Source organism: Psammomys obesus, unplaced genomic scaffold (genome assembly GCF_907164565.1).
Source record: "Psammomys obesus unplaced genomic scaffold, mPsaObe1.curated_primary_1811, whole genome shotgun sequence".
Taxonomy (NCBI): Eukaryota; Metazoa; Chordata; class Mammalia; order Rodentia; family Muridae; genus Psammomys; species Psammomys obesus.
The window spans coordinates 19,878,472-19,896,679 of NW_026596051.1; the positions used below are offsets into that span (position 1 = coordinate 19,878,472).

Here is an 18,208-nt window from a genome sequence, read left to right on the forward strand (position 1 = left end):
GTATGCAGACTACAGTTAGAGATATAGAGGTTGCTTCTACCCAGATTTGTTAGGTAAACAAGACAATGTTCAGCAAGGTCAGATTCCTTGGCGCTACCGTGCATAAAAGCTGTGAGAGTGAAACAATGTCTTGGTGTTACAACAGAGACACCAAGATATTGGAGATGGCAAGAGCATGGAACATCTGCTGAAGAAAGATACCAAATGGAACCAGTAGAGAAGAGGGATCATATGGAACACGATGGCAAGGTCACAGAACAGAGCTACCTGGGCCACTGAAGCTTGGATCACATTACTACCTGCCCTGGAAGCTACAGGACTTACTGTTTGACAACCTGGGTCTCAACTTTGCTTCGGTCCGCTCTTCTTTGCCATTCTTCCATTCTGTCTCATCCTTTTAGAATGGTAATGTTTACTATGTCACTGTACATAAAAGGATGTAACTTCATTTTTGACTTTACAAGGTGTTATTAAGTACTCTTCTCATTTCTGTGACAAAATATCTGACAAAAGCATCTTAAAGATTTAGTTTAGCTCATTTTGAGGGTTCATGTATCCATCATAGCAGGGAAAGCATGTTGACAATATAAGGTAGCTAGTCACATATTGCCTGCAGTCAGGAAACTGAAAGATGACCAATTGTTCTCAGTTTGCTTTCTTTTTATCCAGCCCTAGACCTCAACTCATGGGATGGACCACCCACATTCACAGTAGGTCTTTCCTCCTCAGTTAAACTTCTGCGAAAAAAACTCTTACAGGCAAATCCAGACATTGTTTCCTAAGTTAATTCTAAATCTAGTCAAGTTGACAATAAAGATTAATCATCACAAAACAGCTAACAGCTAAGAGACTACTATGATTTTTAGAAAAACATCAGATTTTTAAAAATTTATTACAATTTAGTCACTTTGTATCCCAGCTGTAGCCCCTTCCCTCATCCCCTCTCAATCCTGCCCTCCCTCCTGCTTCTCCTCCCATGTCCACTGATTGGGAAGGTCCTCCTCCACTTCCATCTGATCCTAGCCTATCAGGTCTTATCAGGACTGTCTGCATTGTCTTCCTCTGAGGCCTGGTAAGGCTGCACCCCCTCAGAATGATCAAAAAGCCAGCCCCTGAGTTCATGTCATAGACAGTCCCTGTTCCCATTTAGGGAACCCACTTGGAGACTGAGCTGCCATGGACTACATCTGTGCAGGGGTTCTAGGTTATCTCTATGAATGGTCCTTGGTTGGAGTTATCAGTCTCAGAAAAGACCCCTGGGCCCAGATAAAGATTACCCTGGGTAAGATGCCTAATCCTCATTCAAAAAGGCAAATGGGATAGACATGAGGAGAGAGAGAAAACAGGGAACAGGACAAGAGTCTGCCTGCCACAGAGGGCCTCTGAAAGACTCCACCCAGCAGGGTATTAAAGCAGATGCTAAGACTCATAGCCAAACTTTGGGCAGAGTGCAGGAAATCTTACGAAAGAAGGTGGAGATAGAAAGACCTGGAGGGGACAGTAGCTCCACAAGGAGAGCAACAGAGGCATCAGATTTTTATAACAATTTTTTTTTAATTATAGTATAATTATATAATTTCTTCTATTCCCTTTCCTCCCTGCAAACCTTCCTGGGCACTCTCTAAAATTCATGGCCTTTTTTCTCTTTACATGTTTTTCTTTTCTTGTTTTTATACATATACATATATACAAATACAACCTGTTCAGTCTGTATAATGTGTATATATGGTCTCAGGGATGACCACTTGGCACCAAACTTTTGAACAATGTCAAAACTGTTAAGAAGTTGAATTTGAATTAAATGAGTTAGTTGTGCACATAAAGTGGCCATAAGCCTTGGGGCATCGATGGCTAAATGTTAGAGTCTGAATGTGAACTATCCCCTATTAGCTCATGTTCTCAATGTCCCTAGCTAGCAGTGCCGCTTGAGGACTGGACACTTCAGGAGGTGGGACTAACTCAAGGAAGAAGGTCATCTGGCCAGGAGTGACTCTGGGATTATGGTATCTCTGCCCATTTCCTGTCTCACTTTCCGCTTGCTGGTTTGCTGTGATATGAACAGCCTCCACCATATGCTCCTGCCACCAGAAAGTGAAGTGTTCCCACATGCTGTCCCTAGAGGGACTAAAATCCTATGAAACTATGAGCCCAAAATCACTGAGGTTTCTGTCAGGTGTTGCGGCAACAACAATAGCAACACCGAAGTAACTAAGGCACCAAGCTCTACTGTTTTCCACCCTGCTCCAACAAGCTAAAGCTGCATTTACTGACACATCTGCTACATACCAAGCCCTACACTGAGTCCCAAAACCTTCCCAGGAAGCTACTTTGACCCAAGCCGTTTCCTTGCAAAGTGATTCTGGGTTAATTCAGTCAAACATGTAATGACTGAGTACTGTGCAAAAAGATTACACTGCACACTAAAAGGAATCATCAAATAAGAGTTTCCTCTCTTCTCTCAAGAAATTAAAATCCAGGAGATGCCTCCATGCAAAAAACAAAAGACAAAAACCTAAAATGCCATAAGCAAACAACAACAACAACAAAACAATTTGAGGGACTAGACTAGAGAGAGGTTTCAGAAGTTATGAGCACTTACTGCTCTTGAGAACAGAGGTGTAGTTCCCAGCACACACACTGAGCAGCTCAAACTGCCTATAACTCCAGTTCCAGTGGCTCTGACATCCTTTTTGGCCTCCACTGGCACCTGCACACATGTGATGCACGCAAATCCAAACATGCACATAAAATACATTATAATAATAATTAAATTGGAAAAAACTTGATATATTAGGCAAACACCGTATGGGAGAGTAAAGACTGAATTCTGAAAGTCAGGTTACAGAAGTATAAAGAATTTTCAGCAAAGTCTTCAAGATTACAATAGCTTGATAGGAGGACAGGACAAATATAGGAACTGGACAATCATGCTAAAATATAAGGTGCTGAGGCTTGAATCTGAAATGTTCCCCACAGGCTCACATACTGGTCCTCTGCAGGTTGGTGGCACTTTACTGGAAAGTGCTGGAAATCTTAGGAGGGAAGATTTAGCTGTATCTTAGGGATTTCTTATCTGTCCATCTCTCATTGGCTATCTCTTCTCCCCTTCTCTCCCTCTCTTCCTGACTGCCAGGAGGTGAGAAACTCTGCTCCACTATATGTCCTTCCACCATGATGGTACTGAAACCACAAATCTTTCTCCCACTTAAGTTGAGCTTATCAGATAATTTGTCACAATGATGAAAGTTTAACACAGAAAACTGGTCTCAGAAAATTAAGGTCATGCTGACTGCTGCTGATGTGGGTCAGAAGCCTTTGGATCCACTCTTACAGCAGGAATAGGAAAGACTTCAGAAAAAACAAGCCAAAGCCAAGAGTGCTGTCAACAGACCCCAACACACAATTCTGGTGGGATCTCAGAAGACCAGAAGCCACTAGGAATGTCGACAATAAAGACAGGCTTCAGATGGAAGCAAAGACTGCTGGAAACTCGACTAGAGACTGTACATGTTACATTATAACAAAGAACATGTCTAAATTTTATCCATTTCTCAAAACTCCAAACTCTGTGACAGACTGAGTTTATAAGTGACCCACTAGAAATTCGGTGGTAGCTGAGCATTCTGGCTGTGGAATGAGGTTTGTTAACAGCTCTTAATGTTTATAATGAGAAAAAAGCAGCAAAGACTGAAAAACTTGCAACATTGTCAAAAAAGCAGCAAAAGTAAAGTTGGGGCCCAATGAAGTGTGACTACTGAAGAAATTAGGGACATTATAAATAAAGAGCCAAGGATTATCATGAGGACAAAAGGTGTCTCCACGGCATCTTAGAAACTGGCCAGACGCCACACATCACAGGTTCAAGGGCAGTAAAGCATAAATTAACTTGGGATACCTCTCCCTGAGGAGAGAAGACACCATGAGTGGACAAGGACAAGGCCAAGCTACTTCCCCAGGATTTGTTTCACTGTGCTCAGCCACCCAGAGTCTGCTGTAGCTATGCTCTCAGGGAGCCTGGCTACTACTACAGCTGGCAGCAAATCCTGGCACTCCCAAGTGATGCTGGGTTAGCAGGCAGACAAAATACACTTATAGGGCCATAGAGGTTTCCACTCAGATTTCAAAGAAAAGCCTGAGAGGTCAGGAAATGTGTGATATAATTAGGGTCCCTGCACTATGACAGCCCAAGATGGCATTGAGTAGAACTAACCCAGGAGAGTTTGTATGGGCTGCGTGAAAGCAGCAAAGTCAGAGGGACAGGGCTGTCAAAGCCCATTGGAGCTTACAACACACTTCAAAAGACAGACATGGAGCAACAGATTTAAGGTTTGCCCTGTTGGGTTTTGATCTTGGTTTGATCCCTCCAATCCTTACTGGCTATTTTGTTCTTCTTTTTAGAATGGAAATGTTTACTCTTTGTCCTTGTGTGTGTCATTTTCTTTTTTTATTTTACAGGGACTCATAGCTGAGAGACTGCCTCAACTCTCAGAAGAAACTCTGGGCTTGGGACTTTTGAGCAATGCCAAAATGTAATGTAAATGCATTGGGGACTCAAGATAGAGTAAATCATAAATACGTTTTGGGTCCTGAGGTAGAATGTTATGGATCTGAAATGTACCCCTCAGACTCACTGGAACATTTGGTCTCCAACTGAGGGCACTACTACATTGAAGGTGCTGAAAACATTAGAAGGCGAGACTTAGCAGAAAGAAGTAGGTCACTGGAGGCAGGTCTTTGGGGTACCTATCTCTGGCCCCTATCTGTCTCTCTGCTTCCTGGCTTCCATTAGGTTGAGATCTCCAAGCTACCAGGCTCTTCCGCATTAAGGACTAAAATCTCGGACAGAAACCATGAGCCAAAAAAACAGAGCTTCCCTCCCAGAGGTTGTTTATGGCAAGCGATCTGGGAGCTGCCTAACATACGAAGTGCAAAAAGACATAACAGTTTCAGACATAACTGAAAGAATAAGCACAGGCAGCAATGCTTTTAGAGTGCACTCTTAACTCTTTCCACACTGCCTCTTAGTCAAGAGAAGAGAGTGTGCACTCTTTCCTAGAGACCAGTGATAGCTTCAAAGGGTGGAACAGGAGAACCAGGGAGACGAGAGACCAAGAAAGACTGATAAAAGTGTATAGAGGGGCCTGGGATGGAACAGAATGTAGAGTGCTTGTCTAGAATACATGATGCCCTGAGTTTAATCCTAAGCACTAAAAGAAAAAGGGGGGGAAAAAGAAGGGAAAGGAGCATGAACACAGAGCTGGTAAAAATCTGAACCTGGGGCTAGAGAGATGGCTCAGCAGTTTAGTATACTTACTGTTCTTCCAGAGGACTGGAGTTCAGTTCCCAGATCCCAAGTCAGGCAGGTCACACTGCCTGTAAAATGACTCCAAAAAAATCCAACACCATCGTCTGGCCTCCAAGGAAAGCATATGCATACACATACATGTAAATAAAAATAAACCTTTCTTTAAAAAAAAATCTGGTCATCAAAAAAGAAGCCCCCAGGGCCACTATAATGGCTCAGTGGATAAAGGCACTTGGCAAGCAAGCATGGAAAACCTGAGTTCAACCCCTAGAACCCAGCTCACTACAAAGCAAAAGACATAGGATGAGACTTCTTGTTTTACAGAAAGGTCAAGAGATATAACAAGCTCGCCCATGATAACCCAGAAAGCAAGAGGGGTCAGAATGTAACTGGAGTCTTTTCAACCCAGTACTAATGGGTTAGTGAGTAAGTCTTCTTGAAAGCAAAAATATTATATATATATATATATATATATATATAATACATTATATATTTATATATAATATATATTTATATATTATATAATATTATATATAATATATATAATATATAATATATATATGTTATATATAATATATATTTATATATATATTTACAAAAACAAATTTCAAATACTTTTAATGTCAAATGTACTATAATTATAATATCCAAAACATTTAAACAGAATTATATGACATATGTAAAATCAATATTGGAACACTGGACTTTTTAAAATATTTTATATTTAATTTCCACAAAAGAAAAATTTAAAAAAAAAGCAACATCCACCATGAGGAATTACCTTCCATGCATGGGAGTCTTTTCAGCTTGGTCTTTGGTTCCGCTACCCACTACATGGGGCAGAGTACAGTCAAACTCTGACAGTTCAGAGACAGATGGCGGAGTGACAGCTCCACTTGGGACATAATTATGTGAAAAGCCAAAAACAACTGCAAAGAAATCTTTTAAATAGTAACTACCTTCGACATGGTAAAACTGCATTTCTAATGCTTAACTGGTGTTAAAATTTAATTAAAATTCCTTATAACATTAATACGCTTAAAATTGAATACAGATTTTATTTAGCAAACATCAGCACATCTCCATATGTTTAAAGCCCCCAGAAAGATACTAGGGGTAAAACAAGAGCAGGAAAACCACAGCCAGAGTTTAATGCAATCACTTATAGAACATGTGAGCAATAATAGAAGGAGAAATAGAAGACAAGGCTTACAGCAAGGAGGAATTCATTCTGAAGGACTTCCAAAGGCTCCAGAGAGGAAACGGTATCTTACAAGAACTTTTTAAAACTAGAGAAAGTAGAAGCGAGGGGGCTGGAAGCCAGGCGAAGCAGAGAGGGAGCAACAGTGGCCTGAAGTCCACTGACTGCTTTCAGCCAGCATCGGAAGCCGAGGACTTCAATTATCAGTACTAACCCAGCACTTTAAGAGCCTGAGTGTGGACGAAACTGCTTCACGTCATCCCTCTCTGCCCACTCATCCTGCAAGACAGGTATCACCATTCTTCCCATTTCACAGATGACAAGACTGTTCCGAGTCAAATGATACAAACACGGGGCAAAGCTCAGGCTTGGTGCATTTCCACACAAATGAGGAATAGCAAGTTCACCACTTTTAAAGAGCACCAGGATAAAATCAGGAACAGAAGGAGCTACACGGCTGCTGGGATCAAGCTAAACCCCTATTTAAGTTTCTTTTTATTTTTTTTTTAATGTTTATAATTTGTATATCAAATAAACGGCTCATCCTTTAGATAGACTTGCATTATTATGGTGCCATTAAAAATACGTATCCATGTATATTCAAAGAACAATACATGTATCTCCATGACAGTAAGTAAGAGTAAAACTCTCCTCTTGATATTTCACTGGCCAAGGTGGCACTTTTCTTAGTGAAAATAAGCTCATGAAAAACCAGTTACATTAGTCAGGTGCCGTGGCACACGCCTGTAATCTGAGCACTTGGAAAGCAAGAGGCAGGTGGATCTCTAAATTCAAGGCCAGCCTGGTCTACAAATCGAGTCTGGGACAGCCAAGACTACACAGAGAAAAACAACAACAACAACAAAACAAAGCAAAACAAAAACAAACAAACAAAAAAAAAAAGAAAAGAAAGAAACAGTTACACTCAACTTGAAGCCCTATTTTATTTTAGGTTCTGAAAATGTAATCCTTAGCTTCACCTGGGATACACCCCCAACACTACTTTTTAAGTGATTAAACATTTGTGGCTGGCTGAGCCAAGAAAGGGCTTGCCACACAAGCTCAAGGCCCTAAGTTCAGATTCCAGGTTCTCGGAAACCCAGCGCTGGGAAGGCTGAGATGGGAGGATCCCTGGAGCTTGCTGGCCAGCCAATCTAGCTGAATTGGTGAGCTCCTGGTTCAGCGAGAGACCCTGTCTCAAAAATTAAGGCGGAACTAAAGGCTGATGGCAGATGCATTTCATTTCATTTAATCCCAGCATTTCAAAGTCAAAGGCAGGTGTATCTCTAGAGTTCTTGGCCAGCCTGGTCTACCTGGTGAAACTCTGTCTCAAAAACAAAACACAAAACAAAACAAAACAACAACAAAAAAAAAAAACCCACCTGAAGGCTGGAAAAATTCAGCTGTTAAGAGCTTTTAAGAGCACTGACTGCTCTCTTCCAGAGGACCTGGGTTCAATTCCCAGAACCCACATGGCAGCTCACAACTGTCTGTAACTCCAGTTCCAGGGGATCTGACACCCTCACACAAACATTCAGGCAAAACACCAATGCACATTAAATAAATAAAAATAAATAAATCTTAAAAAAACAATTGAAAAAATAACACCTGATACTGATCACTGACCTCAACACCTACACACAAACATACATGCCCCCAAATACACAAACGAATACATACATGATTACAATTCAACATTTGAACATAAGATAGTGGGGAAATACGATAAAAGTGTATTACATAGATGCATGAACTTATGAGAGACTACATTTTTAAAGTTCATAATTTGGCAAGAACAGCAATTGAATCTATGATGGTAAGAATTAATGCAAGGAGCCTCCATTGGCATTTCAAAGGCACAGTTCCAGAATGTTTTTTTTTCCTAAAGATCCTGAGACCTAGTTAAGAATGGTTGAGCCCAAAATATCTGCGGGCGAATATTTGACCTTCAGAACGCAGAGTGAAGGTATATATATATATATATATATATATATATATATATATATATATATATATTTCCCTTCCATTAAACCTGAAATCTCTAAAACCTAAAAGTGTCGTGCAACGGGTCCTGTACTGATGGCAGGAATCTCACGTGGGGTTTTCACTGTATAGCCTTTTCCAAGGCATCATCACCTGTTATCCAAACTGCTCGTCCCCAGCTCCTCGGCAATCCTCTCCTACCGTTTCCTTAGCAAGCCAAGACCCAGAAATGTAAAATGCATTGTCAGTGACCTGGGCAACGAGGCAAAGTCTGCGATGCAGTTGATGAGAACCAAGAACCCCATTTAGTAAATGACTCCAGAGTCGCTTGGCCCCCTCCCCACCTTATCTCCATCCCACTTTTCCTGGTTAAACCTTGAAGATTTGTCTACAGAAGGGCAAACCCTGAAGGGAGGGGCTGCCAGGTTCGGGGGTCTGCTCCCCAGAGCTCGTCCTACCCTGGCCTCTGGCAAGAGCGCTTAGACAGCCAGATTACGCCGGGAGCTGGGGGGGGAGGGGGGACGCCGGCCGGAAGCCCGGCCGCGAGGGTCCGGGCGGCTGCGCGCACAGGCCGGCGACTCCGGGGCCTGTCACTTCTGCCCTCGGCCGTCACCTCTGCCAACCCCGCGCCATAGGCCCGCGCGCCCGCCACTCACTGCGCCGCGCCCGCCCCTGGGCAGCCGAAGGACAAAGCTGAGGGCGCCGGGCGAGGCTCGGCCGCTGTCCCTCAGGCCGGGCCGCCTCAACCCGCCGCGGCCCATTGTGCGCACTCATCGCACGCCTCCCACTGGGTCCTCGGGCCGGACATCCCTCGGACAGCTCGCCCGCCTCGGCCCCGCTCCCGGCCTCCGCCTACCTTGCCAAGGCTACCGGGTGGGCGCCTCTCCTTGCGCTCCGAGGGCTGCAGGCGGCTGCCGAGCGCCGGGCGGCCCTGGCCTGCGCCTTACGTAAAGCGGCGGCGGCCCCAGCGCCAGGCGGCGGAGGGCGGGAGGCGGCGCGCGGCAGCGGCTCCGCTTCGTTACCTGGCAACGGCCTCAGCGCCCCGCCGGCCCGCGCCGCGTTCCATATCCTTCCGCCCAGGCGCCCGGATTACATCAGCACGCCGGGGAGCCGCCCTCGTCCTGTGGGTGGGGGAGCAGGAGGCGCCCAGAGGGCACGAGGCCGTCCAGGAGACTCCGAAGCTTCACCAGGTCCTGAGAGCGAGCGCCCAGGGTCCACGACCTCCTCCGTCCCCGCCGGGGCGCGCAGCGCGGGCCTCGCCGAGCGCCCCACTCACACACCCCCGTCTTTCCCGCGCGCTTCACCCGTCCGCGCCCCCTCTTCCCCGTGTCCTGGGATGGCTGGAGTGGGCGGCTTAACATAAAGACTTAAAATTAAAAAAAAAAAAGTGACATGGCTTTTTTTTTTTTTAATGTTATTATTAAGTAGGCAAAAAATAAAAGACCTTCTGGAAGATTCGGAAGTGGGAACCAAAAATGTGCGCTAACCTTTTAGTCAAAGTCTCTTCCCTCCTACTCACCTTCCCTAAATGTGACTCCTAGGCTCTTCTAGAAAAGTAGATGTAGGTGTCAGAGTTACCAGGAAGGAAAGCCTGAGATGTGCCTACTATACAGAGGCAAGATTAGGTTTAGAGGGGGAGGGACCTGCGTACAGTCTTGTGTTCACTGAACTCTTTGAGCACCCCTAGGCGACAGGCCCTCCCGCTCTTGGCTTCAGAGCCTGAGACCCAAAGTTCCCCTGCCCCGGCTTGTAGGAGGAGCAGGGAACTGAAAGTACTTTTCTGCTGAGGTAGGCTGTAGTCTGTATGCAAGCCAGGGACAGGAACCTAATAGCACTGTCCATACTGTCCACACCGCAAACGCCTTTCCATTCTCCCGGAGAATCTCAGGATAAAGCCTGAGTGGCCCATTTCACGGGTAAGAAGTGAGGCTCAGAAGAGGCTGACAGTGAGTGGGTGGGGCCTCTGGTTAGAGAGAGTCTAGGCTCTTGGCTCTGTTATCGGCAATCTTTTTCTTCAACCATTTCTTAACCTTCGTCAGACCGCTTCCAGTTTTGTTGCCTCAGGGTTCATTTCAGGTGAGTCACAGACCACAGTCTTATTTATTCAGTTCACATCTTTTGGTTATCTGTTCTCAGCTGAGCAGCCAGGCAGACTCCCGTAACATGGGAGGGAATGGAAATTCCAAGGACATCTGAGAGCAAAGGTAGGAATGAATGGTGTCAGGATCTTCAGGACCCCAGGACAAGCCAGGGTTGCACAGACTGGTGAAACGTTTCCCCAAATATGGAGAATTTGCACGCGTATTTTGGTACATTCCTAACACTAATTACTCTCCCCTAATCTGTACTTTATGTAAAGTTGTATCGACAGCATAGAAGTTTCAAAAGAGTAACACCGTAACTCGCATACCTGGGGAAAGAAAACACAGCCACTTTGTAGCTACACTGTTTATTGACTATTTGCTTGTGTGTGAGCTCCTGGGGTGTTTGTGGGCAAGTGCATCTGGAGGTCAGATATCTTCAGTCACTTTCCACTTTATTTTTATTTATTTATTTATTTATTGATGTCTACACATGTGTCACGGCTGGAGTGTGGGGTTAGAGGACAAACCACAAGAGTCAAATTCTCTCCTACCATGTGAATTCCAGGGATCAAATTTAGGTCCTCAGGCTTGGCAGCAAAGATCTTTCACCCACTGAGAATCTCCTGTGGGCCCTCTATCTTTGTTTGTTTGTTTCTTTTTCCTTTGTGAGGCATGGCCTCTCACTGAACCTGGAGCTGATAGGTTCAGCTAGACTGGCTAGCCAGCCAGCTGCAGGGGTCTTCCTGTGCTCACTCCCCAGTGCTATAGTTAAAGGTGTGCACCCCTTAGGTCAGATGTGCTGGCACACGCCTTTAATCCCAGCACTCATTCTGTGAATTCAAGGCCACCCTGGTCTATAAAATGGGTTCCAGGACACCTACAGCTACATAGTGAGACCCTATCTCAAAACATAGCAGAAGAAAAATGTGTTTTAAATGTGGGTACTGGGGATCCAAACTCCTGCAGATGCTTTTACTAGCTGAGCTGTCCTCCCAATCCCTCAGTTTTATTTACCAGCTGAGCTGTCCCCCCAAACCCTCAGTTTTATTTTTGTTACTGAATCACAGGTAGTTTTTTTTTTTTAATATAAACCACTAGAACCTGAAGAATTTCCTGAAAGAAATAATTCATAATGAATGGGAGTTAACTTGAATGAGGAGGACTTGGAGGTAGTGATGGAAGTCACAGGAGACTGAAAGTGATTTACTTAACTTTGTCTTAATGAAACAACCCCAACTGTATTGATCAAAAGCCTCAGAAGGCACGTGGACTCTAGCCTCAGGACCTTTGCACCCGGTGATCCTTTGCACAGGCTCAGGAGATCTTTGCCTAGCTGGCTCCTTCTTGTTCCAGGGTAAGGTACTGTGTCAGCTATCTAGATAGACTTTCCCTGAAGCCCAATTTATGTCAGTCTACCTTCCCAGGCCTGTGTTGTTTCTTGCCTTCCAGTTCTGAGCAATATTTGAAAGTATCTTATTTGTGTGTTTTCTCATCAAGACCCTTTTCCCAGGAGAGCATTGTCCTTGTCCATGGGGTTCATTTCTGCAATTTGCTTTTTCATGGCCACTTAGAAAGAGAGTTAGTTCTTAGGCTCAGTTGGACCCCGTGTCCTTCCATTGCCTCTTTGCTCACCGTCTCCCTTAAAGTTGCTGGGTACAGAGATCAGCAGAGGTAAACTCAGGGTAACTGCAGCTCTGGTGACATAGCTATGCTCCCCAGGGAACACAAAGGAGGCCAGAGGCCTCTGGCTGAAACACAGTGGCAGAGGAAGAGACAGTGGCAGAGACTCCCTATTCATTAGGTTTTTTAAAAAATATGTTTCTCTCTGTGTGTGTAAGCACACTGCGCACCCGCGTGCACGCGTACACGCGTACACATATGCACTCAGATGTCAGAGAGAAAGAGAGCAGAGAGTGACACAGAAAGAGGTCATGTCCACCTCTCCAGGTTCAGGACTGCACACCTTGAATCTGACCCCTGTACAAAGATTTGTCGGTAATGGGTGACAATGACAGCCCCACCCCCATTTGACCGAGTTATTCTCAGCTCTACTAGGGATCCTGGACGGTACCAGCTGAGGCAGTTTGTTACAAAAATGCCTGGATAATGACAGGCTGGAGCCGGAGGGTGTTTTGTGACATTCAATAACACTCTGGTGGGTTGAAGGCAGGGCCAAGCTTCCTAGGATCTAGGATCTATCTTCTATACCTCATTTTCATGACTAAACTTCAATTTCCCAATCTGTTCTGCAAGGGACTTTGGGAGGAAGATTTCAAAAGTCCACCCTGCCCTTTTTTTTTTTTTTTTTTTTTTTTTTGTCTGTGAACTTTAGCCACAAAGGTTAAAGTGAAGCAACACTGATTAAAGAGGCTGTGTTCAGCACACCCCCATGACCAATACTAATGATGCCCACCTTGTTTCCAATCCCAGACCCTCCCATATACATTACCCAGGCTATCCTGAACTCTATCGTTGCCACAAAGGGGATTCTCCCTGTTTTGCAGCTTGAGGCCGAGGCTCCAGATAAGTGCATAGCTTCTGTGCATTTCATGGCCATTTCATGAAAACCTACCACCCTAAGTAATGATGCCCACATGCATTTCTATGGCCTGCCTCAGGCCAGACGCCCTCACATTGGGTGCTCCTAGACATTCAACTCAGCTCAAACACCATAAATTAAAGGGTCCAGTGGCCCTCAGATCTCTTCCCTTTCCCCTCTATTCTTTTATTTATAGTTACTGGGTATTGGCCCTCATGTATGCCAGGCAAATGCTCTGAGATACATTTTGAGTCTTCTTTCTATCTTTTATTCTGAGACAGTCGCACAAAAGTGCCCAGGCTGGCCTTGTACTTGGTCTGTAGCCTAGGCCGACCTTAAACTTGGGATCTTCCTGCATTATCCTCCCAAGTAGCTGGAATTACATAACTGTATCACCATATCTTTCAATCTCCCCAAGCCCACTCCCTTCCTAACAGCTCCCTTCTCAGTGGCCCTGCATTTCTCCAAATGTTTGCAAACCCCATTTCAGGACTTCAGTCAAAGCCTAGCCTCTGATGTGGCCTCTGGACTATAACTGTTTAGCTTCCTTGGCCTTTGATTCCCTAGTACATGAAAGGGCAAGAGGAGTCACGGTCCTGTCCTGCACCTGTACTGGAACCCAAACAAGCCAAAGATGTTCCATGCTCTGAAGACACTAAGTTGTCTGTAAGTGCCGAGGCCCTTCATGCTCCCAAACTTCGCCCAAGGACTGTCTAGTTCCTACACCTCTAACCTACTCAACAGGGAGCTAAACACTGAGGTCAACAACTGTCCATCCCAGAGGTAGGCTAGCCTGAAGGTTTCTGGGTAGAAGCCAGGCCCCACAGGGAAGCTACTACTATCTCCATCTTCAAAATGTTGACAATGGTAGTATCAGACATCAAGGATTACCGTCAAAGGAAACGAGCCTCATTCAGGGTCCAAACTGTCGCCTGTTCCCAGTGAGCCAAACACTAGCGTCAGCTGCCAAGCTTTCAGGACTCTGATTCTACCTCGCCTTCCATGCTTCCTCTTCCCTTGTCCCTTCCTACTCCCCTGCTTCACTCCATCTCTACACGAGCCTCGGGCTGATGAAAGTAGCCTCAGAACCTGCAGCCTGCCACAGTAGCCGGCTCTGTACAGGACGCTGTTCCTGAAGGGCCACTGACCAACCCCACTGGAAAAGGCAGAGCAGCCATCCCCTCTCTCTAGAACCTCTTCTGCTGTCCCCAAGCTCAGTAAGATGGGAGAAGACTGTGCAGAGAAGCAGGTCCCAGCCCCAGACCTGGACCTCTCATTGACCAACAAACCTGGAGCTAGATGTGTTAGTGGCTCCTCCTTCCAGGATACTGGGTAGGGTGATGCTATACAAGTTGAGATGACACCCACAACCTGTTTCTTTCTTCCAACCACAGGTGCCTGTATGTGACTCCCAGACCTCGGCACTCCTACCAACCCCACTGCAGACCCAGCACCAGTAAGTACCCCATAGGCAGACTCCTTGAGGACTGTCCTCATCCTTGTTAATGGCATTTGCAAAGACCTGCTTTATAAATGGAGGCGGGGAGGAGGGCTGTTCACACAGAGGTCCTAGGGGTGAGGCTTCCATGTATCTGTCTGAAGGGGCAGTTCTACCCATGACCCCATGATGGTTCTGGCTCTTCATGTTGGCCCAATTTCATCTCATTCAATTCTCCTCGGAAAGGAGGGACTACCACCATCTTTGTTTTTCAGGTTAGGGAACTGAGGCTAAGAGAACTGACTGTTTTCCCACCTAGTCACAGTTCAGCTGGTATGCCCCAGCACTGGGAAACAAAAGCAGAGCCCTAATCCTAACATACCTCTGTTCAACAGTGTGGGCACTCTCAGGATTAGACTCTTCTGCGGTAACTGATAAACACAGCAACAGTGTTTCCACGGACTGTTAATCTTAGCTGAAGAGGACTATTCAAAGTTAAGATACAATGTTACTAGTTGTGAGAAATGTAATAAAAAGAAACAAATAGGCAGGGCGGTGCTGGTGAGCCTTCTTTTGATCCTAGCACAGAGGCAGAGGTAGGCAGGTCTCTAAATTCCAGGCCAGCCTGGTCTACAGAGTGAGTTCCAGGACAGCCAGGGCTACACGGAAAAACCCTGCCTTGATGATGATGATGATGATGATGATGATGATGATGATGATGATGATGATGATGATGATGATGATGGAAGGAAGGAAGGAAGGAAGGAAGGAAGGAAGGAAGGAAGGAAGGAAGGAAGGAGGAAGGAAGGAAGGGAGCCTCTTCAGTGGTGGTGTCAGCAAAAGCTACATTACGGCAGGCCATTTGGTTCAGGCTAGAAGGAAGAAGATCCTCAGCCTCCTGGGGCTAGGGAGAGAGACAGCAGCCATGCGTGTCATGCAAGAGGACCTGAGTTTGACCCCCTCCCCCAGAAACCAACTGTTTCTGAGGAACTACATCCTTCAATCATCTTAGGCTCACACACACATACACATATGTGCATCTACACATACACAAAAAGTAAAAAGGAAGGGAGGGAGGGAGGGAGGAAGAGACCCACAACAGGGGAATAAATATATCAGACTCCAGGAAAAGCAAGGACAGGGTTCTGAGGTGGGACAGAGCACAGTGCGTGGAGAAATGGAAGGCAATTAGGCACAGCTGAGAAGTCCAGGTGGCTTTGACGGGGTGTAATGTCTGTCCACGTCAGAGCACAGATCAGCCAGGCCTTCTGTGCTGGGACATGGAATCTGAAGTTTGCTAAGAATGCTGATGAGAAAGCCGAGTGCAGTGGCCCACGCCTGTAATCCCAGCACTCAGGGAGGCAGAGGCAAGCGGATCACTGTGAGTTTGAGGTTAGCCTAGTCTACATGGTGAGTTCAGGACAGTCAAGGCTACACAGAGAAACCCTGTCTCAAGGGGAAAAAATGTTGATGAGAAATACATGTAAGTTCACTCTTTTTAGCCACCAATTTCAATTGTGCTTAAGCTGAGTTCAGATCACATTGAGGTTGTTCTTGGTCCTAGGTCACAACTCAGTGTGAAGATGTCCTTTAAGGCAAGGCTATAATTTAGGAACGAGCCCCCAGCTGTCTGAAGAGCTGTGCCACAGGAAGCGAGACTAACTCCTGGGTAGCTCTTGCTGAGAGATTCTGGGTGGGCTGTGTCTTTTTTGGGATTTCTGCCTCTTCCGTGGTGTGCTCCCAGAAACTCTGAAGGAGGGAGACAAGGACAATTCTCCGGTGACCCAACCTTCATCCCAGATGACGCCTTCAGCATGTGGAGTCCATTTACGTGGTGCCAGGAGGTAGTTTGTCTTCCTGCGGCACAGCTGCAGCTGACAAACCTCGAGCAGTCGCCAAGCCTTAGTTTCTTCATCTCCACGCTAAGACTGTTACACACCTGGAGCGGAGGGTACACCGAGAGCTGGAGCTCCACGCCAAAACCACCCTCCAGGAAGCCAGTCAGTCTCCAGTCTGCTAGTGGTAGACGCTTGTACTGAGCACCTCCTGTGTACCCTGTACAGGGACTGTGCTAAGTACTTCCACTTAGAGTGCCGACAAGAGGGCTTGTGGGGGGGGGTAGAGAGCTAGTTCAGTGGTTGACAGTGGTTCTGCTTTCTCAGAAGACCTGAACTCAGTCCCCAACATCCACAACAAGCTGCTCACAACCACCTGGAACTCCAGTTCCAGGGAATCCGACTCCCCCACCCCCCAGCACCTGCATGCATGTGGTACCCATAAACCAGCTCAGGCATGCATATATTAATAAATACATATTTTAAGAAGAAAAGATGGCTGACTGAGTAGAGGCACTTTCCACATAAGCTTAGTAACCTGAGTCTGAGCCTAGGAACCCACGTAGAAGTGAAAGAAGAGAACAGACTCCACAGAGTTTTCCTCTGACCTCCACTCACTTTGGGCTGAGGCGTGCATGTAGCCTTGGCTACAGAGTGAGAGAGAGAGAGAGAGATATCAGTGGATGTAGCTCAGTTTGTAGTGTGCTTGTGTGGCGTGAACAAAGCCCCGGGTCTGTTCCCTAGCACCAAATAAACAGTACAGCAGAAGGTGGAAGCAGGAGGTTAAGACGTTTAAGGCTATTCCTGGATACATTTTTTTAACTGAAACATGAATGTTTATTTGAATTTTTAAAATTAGTTGTACAACTAATTCATGACAAATTACCAGATGGATTTTTTTTTTTTAAATATTATTCCTCAGGACTGGGGTTTTGGGATGACTTCAAATTTGAGATTTTCAAATTTGAAGGTAGGAAAGGTACTCATGTCCCCTTTACCAAACATTCGTCTAAGCTTAAAATGTTCTCTGTTCAGCTCTTGCTGATCCTCTGGGCCAGCATCAACAGGTCCTCCAGATACCTATCGCTTTGATCTGTACTCTCTTGTTTTGTCCACGAAGAGTTTTTGTACAGGATCAAGTTCCTTATTAAACGCCACTGCTGTGACACCAAATGTATTCCTCCTCAAATGCATAGAGACCTACGATCGAAGGGCAGAGGAGAGCCTGAAGGCCCTCTGAAGAATCATAGTGATTCTCTGGTCCTTGCACTGACTCCGGAGGGGCCAGGGTCACCACCGCCACCACCGTTCTTCCTCCTTGGCTACATTCTTGAGGCCAGCTTGGACTGAAGGAGACTCTATCTCAAAACAAAAGCTAGAGTTGTAACGGTAGACTGAGTGCCCAGCACCTGCAAAGTCCTCGGTTCCAGTCCTGCTCTCCTTCTGGTGATCTGCCCACTTTAAATATCTGTCGGTGTCCAGAGAACATCGGGAGTGCCCTCGAGATTGGTGAGAGACTAGGAATGACATTTACAGGGGAGACCTGAGTGGCACGCCTCTAGTCTGTGGCAGACACTGCGGCGGCAGATGTGGTTTGGACAAGAGGCTATCTGGAGATCACTTTGCTCTGTAGGCTTGAAAACTGACTTGGGCACATTCATGGTGCCAGCTCCTGGGGGAGGCAAGGAGGGTGGTGGTTATTCAGGGAGTGCCACGCGTTTACAGACCTGCTTGGGCTGTAAAGAATTGATATTAACAGCTAATGACGCTCTGGTTTTTATAGGGGAAGTGCATATAATTGATGTTTGTTAAAACGGACATAA

The 18,208-nt window shown here is 45.8% G+C and overlaps 1 protein-coding gene and 1 pseudogene across 5 annotated transcripts in view; both read right to left on the minus strand.

The window, feature by feature from the left end:
- The window catches only part of Kiaa0232 (KIAA0232 ortholog), a 68,604-nt gene extending 58,552 nt beyond the window's left edge, over positions 1-10,052 (minus strand). For 4 of the 5 annotated variants that reach the window (XM_055623826.1, XM_055623824.1, XM_055623827.1 and 1 more), the window contains exon 1: positions 9,346-9,420. The gene's annotated coding sequence lies outside the window, so the exon portion shown is untranslated. Of the gene's footprint in view, positions 1-9,345; positions 9,421-10,008 lie in introns of those variants that run through there. The other variant, XM_055623825.1, reaches the window with a different exon arrangement.
- A 7,251-nt stretch (positions 10,053-17,303) lies between these two features.
- LOC129688915 (ATP synthase-coupling factor 6, mitochondrial-like) lies at positions 17,304-17,633 on the minus strand (annotated as a pseudogene).
- Positions 17,634-18,208: the final 575 nt, after the last annotated feature.